General features: G+C 32.9%; 1 pseudogene; it reads right to left on the bottom strand.

Moving 5' to 3' along the window:
- Positions 1-4,108: 4,108 nt before the first annotated feature.
- Positions 4,109-6,616, bottom strand: LOC130456985 (rRNA-processing protein FCF1 homolog; annotated as a pseudogene).
- Between the last annotated feature and the right edge of the window lie 3,799 nt (positions 6,617-10,415).

Genomic DNA, 10,415 nt, shown 5'->3' on the forward strand with positions numbered 1-10,415 from the left:
TACAGAACTCAGTCTAGAGTCAGTCCTCAGTTCAAATCCAACTTTAGATACTTATTACCTGTGTGACCTTTGGAAAGTTACTTAAACTCAGTTTTCCTTAGTTTCCTCAGCTACAAAATGGAGATATTAATAGCAAGTTTTTCAAGGATTGCTTTTAGGATCAGATAATCTAAATAATTTCATATTTGTAAAGCATTTAGCACAGAGTCTGACAAAAAGGAGGCATGATATAAATGTTAGGAAATCTTAAACATACTTTATATCCATTATTGGCCAACTTGTGGCAAGTGTTCCAGAAGGGACAGCTCCCCTCCCCCTCTCTATTTGCACCTGAGGATATTTCTTACTTCAATTGCCCCTCTGCCTAGCAGGCTAATGGGAGTGCTTCCTCCTTCCCCTGTTTGGGGTAACATAGGGGGTTCTATATGCCGTATCAGGGTTGTATTTTGGGGACTTAGTCTCTTAAAGCTTCACCATCTCTGTTATATGTATAATGTGTCACATAATATATATATGAACATAAAATAGAATGCATTTAACAAATACCTTAAATAGCACTCCCTTTTTTTCAATAGCATTATCCATGTGTAAGAGCTCACATATACAACATGTGCAACATGTCATATATTAGAAGTTTCTAATATATCCCACAAAACACATGAATAATACATGTAATCAATACCTAGAAAAATTATCTTCCTGAGAGTTCTCTTAAAATGGATGTTTTATATTGAGTTCTTCCTTATATATCCCAGTAATCCACCACTCCAGTCTCAGTGACTTACTGGAAAGAATGTAATGAAGAGAAGACAGTTATAGCACTGATTTATTTTTTTAAATGTCTATATCTGTGTTTGTGTTTATCTGTAGTTATTATTTAATACACATACGCCTAATGGGTGGCAAATATAGTATATAACATTATTGCATATGACACATTATATAGCATAAATAATGGGATATAATTAAGTGTAATCAATACCATGTTGTCTGTGTGTAAAAAAAAACCTTATAATATATGTTCTATATGTAATCTATTATACCTGAGTATTCTATATGTAAAAATATGTGATGTTTTATGTGTATATAATATGTATTTATACATACATACATATATATATATATATATATATATAAAACCTATGAGTGTGTGTGTATATACCTGAAAGGCTTCTTAAAAGGGAAGCTTTTGAAGGAGTTCTTTACTACATACTCCAACACTGCAGTACTTCATTAAGAATGGGGGATTCATCATATAATGGTATAAGACTGCTAGAAAACCTAGTGACCCAAATTTAAGGCATTGACAAACTTTTAATTCTATGTATTTTTAATAGTTTTTTTTTAATTTGAACATCTGGATTTTCAGGGTAAAAAAGACAACTTAATTAAATCAATTGAAAATTGCTATTGGAAAGGAGCCTAGATTATTGTTGTTTAAAGAGCATATGCTAAACTCTTAGATTAACTAAGATGTTGTCTATTGTGACCTAAATTTCTCTTTCTGGTCTTTATTACAGATACTTCCACCAATATTTTGTGTGTGTTTCATTAATAACACTTTGTGCTTGTCTCCCACAATGAATAATAAAAGTCAAATCATAAACACAACAATTTTTCACTAATATCATCTTTATATGGACATGAAAATCTTCGTGACTTTGAAAAAAATGAAAATATTATCATGCACCAAAACGAAAGAAGAAATAAACCCATTTAATCTTATAAACTTACTAGAATATCATCAATTAATATTCACAAGCCTTTATTACACATTATAATGATGTAGGCATTATGAAATTACTGTGAATTATTTTTTACTAAGTTGACAAGACACAGGATTTTATGAAAAGTAACAATTCTAAATCACTCAATGCATGAGGATTATTATGACGTTGAGACATTATTTCATGTTTAAAGTATACCTATTACCTTGTTCCATTTTAATTCAGTGCATATGATACTCAAGGCTCAGCACTAATTTTTTTCTGTGAAAAAAATGCTAAGATTAAATCTCCTTTTTTTAAAGAGTGATTTTTGAGACTCGGTACATTATCAATAGAAGGAATCACCTGATAGTCATGCCACACCATATATAGAAATTGTGAGATTAGTGCTATGTAGTAGCTACACAAAGGGCATATAGGGGAGAATGGTGCCCATAGATAGGGAGTGAGTATGGGTGGGGGATTGATAGTGACATAAGAACATATTTTTTCTTCAGAGTAAACATTCTTTTATAAAAGATAATTGAAACTATGTAGGTAAATGGAAACAGGGTGCTATTCATTGATATCTATCAATAGTTAGAACACAGAGTGGAATTTAAGACTGTGGCAGGAGAAAAGTGACATTCTCTAAACCAATCAGAATTCTGCTAGTATCCTGAGGGGGAGATATAATCTCTTCTGTTTGGGGAGAGTGATACAGGTGTCTTAATGAATGTATAGCACATTTTGACTTAGGAAATCACAAAATGAGATTATTTATATTACATTTTTATTTATTTTGTTAAACATTTCCCAATTGCATTGTATCATGGTTCTACCGTACTCAAAAGTTTTAAAGGCCCTTGATTGCACATTTGAAATCTCTAATCCTGAGTGTACTCATTATATATGCTTTAGCTTTCCTTCTATTTTCCCCATTCTATGTTATGACAATATGCTCTAAGACAATTTTAAAAATATTTTATTTTTTATAACACTGTTGGATAAGGAAACTGATTCTCTTTCCACTATGTACTCACTCCACATTCAGTCAGTCAGACAATAAATATTTCACCAGTCACTGAGTGTAAAAAAAGAAAAAGGTAAAAGTTATTTCTCACAAAGATCTTGGAAACTAATGAGGCAAACAACAAACAAACAAATGTGAGAAAAGAAACTATATGCAGGATAAATCGGAAGTAGTTAACAGAGGGAGGGCATTAGAATTGAGGAGGATTGGGTAAAGCTACTGCAAAAGATGGAATTCTAGTGGGGACTTGAAGAAAATCAGTAAAGTTAACATGTAGAGGTAAAAGATGATATAGAGCTGCTGGATTTTATTTATTGTAGATATGATAAAATAAAATTCATGTTAATCAGGTTCATTTCTGTAGTTCTTGGGAGGCTGAGCTGGAATGAAGAGAGATTTAAGACAATCCACCTAAAACTCACTAGTAAAGTATTGCAATATTTTAGACATTAGTGTAGGTGTCTACACTAATGAGGTGGCAATGTCAAAGGAAAATGTCAGAGTAGATATCCAAGATGTCACAAAATTAAAACCCATGGGATTTACTAACAGACTAAATATGGGGGTGAGGGAGAAATATAGTGAGGATTTGAGAATAACAACTAGATTGGGAACCTTAGAAACTGGGAGGATAGTGTTAAATTAAATAGATTCAAGAAAGTTAGGAATTTGGAAAGGGAGAAAGTAAAATTTTAGACATCCTAATTTTAAGATATCAACTGGATAATCAGTTCAAAATATCTGAAAAAAAAAACAGTTAGAAATGTAATATTGAAGCCAAGCAAATAGGGCAGGTCAAGGTAGGTAGCTGTAAGACTAATTAGCAGAGTAGTCAATTAAATCAATGGTACCTGATCATATCACCAAATGAAATAGGAGAAGAAAGAATAAATCACAAAATAACTCCGAGGTACCATTTCATAGCCAGTAGACTAGCTATACATGACAAAAAATGAAAGTGATAAATGTTAGAGGGGATGTGGAAAATTAGGACACTAATACACTGTTGATGGAACTTTGAATTGATACAATCTGGAGAGCAATCTCAAATCATGGCCAAAGCACTGTATTTTTTTTAGTTTCCTCATTTATATGTTTATTCCCAATATAATAAAACTGTACATAGCAGCAGCTTTTACAATAGGGCTAGAGACCAGGGGAGAAAGTCCATTGGAGAACTTTTTTAAAAGTAGTGAAGAATGAGACAATCCAAATAAGTCTATGGAAACATCTGAACAAAATTGATTTAAGGATATGCATGAGTTCAATGAGTTTTTCTTTAAGATACAAAAGTCACTTCAGAATAGAATAAAAAAAATAAGTCCCTATAGCCCCCACTTTCCATAATAGGACCAAGTAAGTGGTCTATAGTGATGCTTTTACATTAACTCTCTGGTTATTTTGTAGGCTGGTATCAGTCTCTTGAAGTTACAATCAAGGGGCTCCATAACCAGCTGATATTCTTTCAATGTTATACCTATGATTGGAAATGTACATAATGGGAACTCTAGGGATATTCTGGATTCTTCACTTAAGGTCCAGATCTACTGTAGCCACAATATAACATTTATGCTGAGTGACTCTTTGGACTAAGCAACCATCTGCATATGTTCCTTGGTGTGAGCATGGAAAATGTTCAAATCATGGGTCCTTGACAGTCCTCAAGGAAACTCAGTATTTCTGTCCCAGTTTTTTTTTATTTCAGCCAGTTATGCAAGGAATGCATTTGGCATACAGACAATCCATCATTGATTGCATTAAGTCCAGCTTGACTTTGTTGGAGAAGTTGATAAAGTTGATATCAACCAGGATGCAGTAAGAGGGTCCCACCTGTGTGCTATATTGGAAGAATAAGCAAGATGGGTGTTGGGGAACTTCTCTTTCTTTGAGAGTACTGGGATCATTCTTCTCTCTGTTTTTTTTTTTTTTGTTTTAATCAATCTTTTTCTTCTAATCTCTCATCTTTTAACTAAGCATTTACTTCATGATTGCATATTTCCTTGTTTTCTTTTGTTTCCCCACTTTAAGAGATCCCTTTCTACTACTGTAAAATTTCATATACCTTTTGACTCAGCAATACCATTACTCAGTCTATATCTGAAAGATATTAAAGATAGGGAAAAAGGATTTACCTGTACAAACATGTTTATAACAACTCTATTTGTGTGAACAAAGAACTGGAGACTGAAAAAATAGACATCAATTGGGGAATGTCTGAACAAGTTGTGGTATATGCTTCTAATGGAATAGTATTGTGCCAGGAGAAATGACAAACAAGATGATCACAAACAAACAAACAAACAACAACTGGAAAAACTTATATGAAATGGTACAAAATGAAGTTAGCATAACTAGAAGGATGATGTATATAGTAATAATGGTAATATATGATGATCAACCTTGACTGACATAATTATTATCAACAAGGTAACAATCCAGAACTATTCCAAGGGACTCATGATGAAAAAAAACACCCATTTTAAAATAAGAAGCAGAGTCTGAATGCAGATTGAAACACCCTTCTTCATTTTATTCTCCTCATGAGTTTTTCTCCAGTGTAAACAACATGAATTTTGTTTCACAATATGATGAATATGGAAGCATATATTACATAATAATATATCTGCAACTTACATCATATTACCTTCCTTCTTGCAGAAGAGAGGAGAGCTGGGAAGAAGGGATATAAAGATGGATTGTACGGTGCTTGAAAACAAATATTAAAATTGGATTAACATGTAATCTGGGGGAAATAATTATAAAAATAAAAGATGGATCAAGTTTTTACCTTAAGGGACACCTAAAATTAGAATTCATAGTCTGGAGGAAGATCTAGCAAAGAAGAATAAGAATGACTACTCTAGTAGACAACAGTAGATTCAGAAGAGACTTACTGTCCCAAAAATCTAGAGAGAAGAAAATATCTATGATAAAAGGGTGGGGATTGAGAAAAGGTCATTAAATTTCAAATTCCAAGTATATGTGTAATATAACCCCATACATTTTTCAATCTTCATAACATGCATCATACATGATTCCTTTTGTAACATGGTACCTCAAATTGACCCTCACTCATCTGGACCCTGGAGTGCTAGAATAGATTGGTCATTTCTACTCCAATCTATCCTCCATTTAGTTACAAAAGTGCCAATCCCAAAGATCAGATTTGACAATGTCATTTTTCATTCCTCTACCAACATGATAAAATCTAATGATTTTCTATTTGTTACATGATGAAATATAAACATTTCTGTTTTAATTTAAAAAAATTTCATTAAGTGATTCCTTCCAACTTTTCTATTCTTCTTATGTCTTGTTTCCTTTCATGTATTCTACTACTACAAATATTGACCTTTTTGCAGGATTTTAAACAGGATATGTCATCTTTCAATTCTCTTAGTTTTTACTGTATGATACTCTTGATTAGAATATTCTCCCTGTGATAGAGGAATAATCCAGAGACTTTGAATGACAGAGCCTGGAATAAATGCAAAGGTTTCCATCCACAGTGGGGGATGGTGGAGAAGGCTTAGAATCTTGAGGGAAGAGGAGATTCCAGGATGAGGCAGTTGGTCTCTCTCTCTTTCTTGAGACAGCAAAAGTGAAGATCTGATTTGAGACTAGATCCTAAGTGATATACAAAAATACCTCCTTGAACCTGAATCACCATCTCCCCTCAAAGATCCCAAGTACTAAGAAGTGTGACAGAAACCTGAGAAGAATAAGAAGCAGCATAACTAGATCTCACATAGCTCCTGTGACACCCTGGGTCTGGACATTGGCTTTACTGTGACAAAGACCAGGGGTCACAAACCTGAACCTCTCAGAGGTCAGGCTGTCAAGCCTGAGTCTCTCAACTTTGGAGGGAGGGAAAGGGAGATTTAGACAAACAGGGATGTCCTTTATCCTCTTTCCTTTAGACCTTAACCCTTTAGACATCTTTCTGTTTTACCCCTGACCATTATTGTTAGAATAAACCTGTTTCATTTATTCTAAATTGATTTTCCTTGTGAATAAAGGGAATAGTTACAGTGGAAGAGGGAGACTACTTATTTCTCTTTTTTTTTCTATAAGGGAAGAGATTCATGTATAAGATCAGGCATTATAGGGAAGTAAAGGAAGGTTTAGTGAGGAGACAAATTTAAAGAAGACTGAAGGGGAGAATCCATCTCACACTCCTTCTATCTTTTGAGCATATATCATCAGCTCTTTTCCATAACAACCAAACCAACCCTCTAATACATCCCTACTCACCTTTGTCCCCTAGTTTCCCTGGATTCCTGTAAGACAAAGCTAAAATGTTCTGTAGAACACCCTTCCACCATTCCCTATGAATGCCTTCCATCTTTATTTTCCTTCTGTATCTTTTAATCATTATTCTTTATTGTAGCATTCACATTCACTTAAATTTTGAACTCCAAATTATTGCCATACTTTCATAACATCAACATTTTATTGAGAAGGAAAACAATAACAATCATACAAATGAAATCATGCAAAACATTTTCATATTAGCTATATTGTAAAAATAGTAAGAAAAAATCAGTGAAAAGGGTATACTTAAATTTGCATCCATAATTCCTCAGTTCTCACTAAGAATGTGGATAGAATTTTCCCTTCTTAATTCTTTGGAATTTTCTTGAATCATTGTATTGATTAGTATAACAAAATTTTTCACTGTTGATTGTGATTACAATATTGCTGTGACTTTGTAAAATATTCTCCTGATTCTGTTCACTTCAATTAATATTAGTTGATATATCTTACTATGTTTTTCTGAAACCATTTTTCTCATAATTTATAATTGTAAAATGTTATCCCAACACAAATTATATACCATAACTTCTTCAACTATTCCCAAGTAGATGGACATCCCTTCAATTTCCAATTTTTTGAAACTACAAAAAGAGTTCCTATAAGTGATTTATACACATAGGTCTTTTTTCTTTTTCTGTGACCTATATATATATATACATATATATATATATATTTAGTAGAGATATTGCTGGATCCAAGGGTATCTATATACTTATTGTGTCAACAATGCATCAGTATTCCATTCTTTCAAGATCTCTAGAATTTTTCATTTTCCTTTAAGACTTTTTTATTCAATATGAGGTCTAATATAATTACCTCTTATTTCTATATTTTGCATATCTGGGCTTCTTCCATGCTATTTTTCACTATAATTATATAAGTACCCTAAAGTCAAAGACTATGCCTTTTCCTTTCTTTGTATCTCTGGTGCTTAGCATAGTGCTTGACACATATGTTTTTAATAATTTATTGGATACAGAAGAAAAAATTAGGAACTATACTTTTAATGAGGTATAGAGGAAGAAGAATTTGCCATTAAAATTTTATATCTATATTGCCACATATTTTGCAGTACACATGTCTTGTTATTGTTGCTGAATTTTCACAAGAATTCATACTCATGAATTCTCTTGGCAAAGAAAATTTCCATTAAAATTTCAAGTAAACTTTCAAAATAGGCATGGGTGGTTTGAAGATATTGAGAACTCTGATAACACACCAGCCATGATATTTTAAATTGAAAAATCATCTCTTCCCCTTATTATCTTCATTTAAAGATTGGGAAAGTGACAGAAAAGTCATTTACATTACCTAGATATTCCTAGTTAGTGAATTTCTGCATAGTTGAGATCCCTAAGTTAAGATTAAATTTCTAATTGTTGGTTTTGTCATAAAGCGACTTTAATTCATTCATTTATTCTCTAACTATTAATCTATCTACATATATATTTTGGTGGCATCTTTAAAATGTATTCCCTATGATTTCTTACCCAGCTGTGGTACTTAATAATTCTGTTATAGTCAATGACACATGTAGTCTAGTTAAAATTAGAATCCAGGATTCCTGACTTTGAGTTTTTCCCATTGTGCTGTAATATTTTATGATTCCAATTTATAGAGGACTCACAAACCTAGCTATTTTAATATTTCCAGTGGTCAAAGGTCTCTGAGATCCTTTCCTCTTTGCCCAAAATCAGAGGCCATAAGTTTAAAATATAGTTTAATTACCTGATTATGATGCAGATAGATGTGGTCAGCAATTTGGATACTACACTTTGTACAGAGGAAAAATTGCTATGAATATAGTCACTGGCACCTATTACTAAAAGGTGAGAGATTTCCCTGATCCCTGACATGATGAGTAATTCAATCATATTTGCTCCAATCGCAAGTCAGTTTTCTGGCAGTAAAATGAGATAGACTTAAAACAAAGGGAAAGTTTAAGCATACTTTTTTATCCTTGATCCTTCATAACAATCAGGGAATTGATACTAATATACATGATGTAAACATTAGCCAAGAGAAATTTCATGTTTGATAACATTTTTACATAAGTGGCTGTCAAATTTCCGAGAATTTGACTATAATAAACAAATTGGTGTGCAATGACTGACACAGTTTTCTAGAAGTTAAGACATTATCTCTATATATAGTTCATTCTAGTTTGAATGGTTGATTTACTATGCCAGAGACTGTACGAAATGTGAGTTATAAATAGAAAATTGTGTACTGGAGCAATCAAGAAATACACAAACATATTCAACATTTTATTAAGAGCAGGAGAGGCCAGTGGTAGAGCCTGCAGCCTTATGAAACTTACGCTATGACACCTTGGGTGAAGGGAGGAAGAAGGGCAGGAGCAACAGCAAGGAAGAAATTCTTCTGGAGCTAATTCCTATTTTAAGAAATTGTTTTTGATAACTAAGTGTTAAACTCAGTTGTTTCTACATGTTTTATATCTTTCAAGTGCTTTCAGCACTATCTACAATTTCACCCTCAAGGATGAAGCTATAGTTGTCCTGGTTATCCTATCTTACTTAAAGCTTTGGTTGAATAGAATGGACTTTATATTTAAAAGGTTTTTCAAAACTTTGAGGGCATATAATTGTTCATGGTTATGCCAGTTATAATCTTTGTTATCTTTCAAGAATTTCTAGTCTACATTAAATTGTGTTTTGTTCAAATACAGTATATCAATGGATCTCTGGAGTTGGTAAAAGCTGCAAATATTCTGTGTGGGGGAATGGTGGTAACTCATGTATTATTTGGTACAATGCATTGTTTCTGATTGTGCTGAGCTTTGTTATTATTTATCTTCAGGTTCTATTACACTATTAAATCTATAATCTGGTTTCTACCCCCACAATTCATGATGCAAAAGATAGAACATTTCAATAATTTTGTTAAAGATTCGACTAAAATTTCTCTCATTATTGTCTTTAGAGATACTGTAATGTTTTTTTTTTCTTTTACTATTCTTTTATATCAAAACTCTTCTGCTTTCCCTAACATATCCTGACCTGCTCATGCAGGTATTAAATATTTCATTGACTTTCTGCTCTCAAATGTATGAGAATTCATGGAGCTCACCTTTTCAAAAACCTCTACTTTCTCAGTGATTTTGTGTATATATGTGTGTGTACATGTGTATGTGTGTGTGTGTGTGTGTGTGTGTGTGTGTGTGTGTGTGAGAGAGAGAGAGAGAGAGAGAGAGAGAGAGAGAGAGAGAGAGAGAGAGAAGGAGAAGGAGAGAGGGATTGAGGAAGGGATTGAGGGAGGCAGGGAGGGAGGGAAGAAATTGGAAACTAAAGTAGTACATTTTAAGCTTGGATGTTTGTAAATACTTCTTACTTAAATGT

This window comes from Monodelphis domestica, chromosome 2 (assembly GCF_027887165.1).
Source record: "Monodelphis domestica isolate mMonDom1 chromosome 2, mMonDom1.pri, whole genome shotgun sequence".
In the NCBI taxonomy this organism is placed as follows: domain Eukaryota; kingdom Metazoa; phylum Chordata; class Mammalia; order Didelphimorphia; family Didelphidae; genus Monodelphis; species Monodelphis domestica.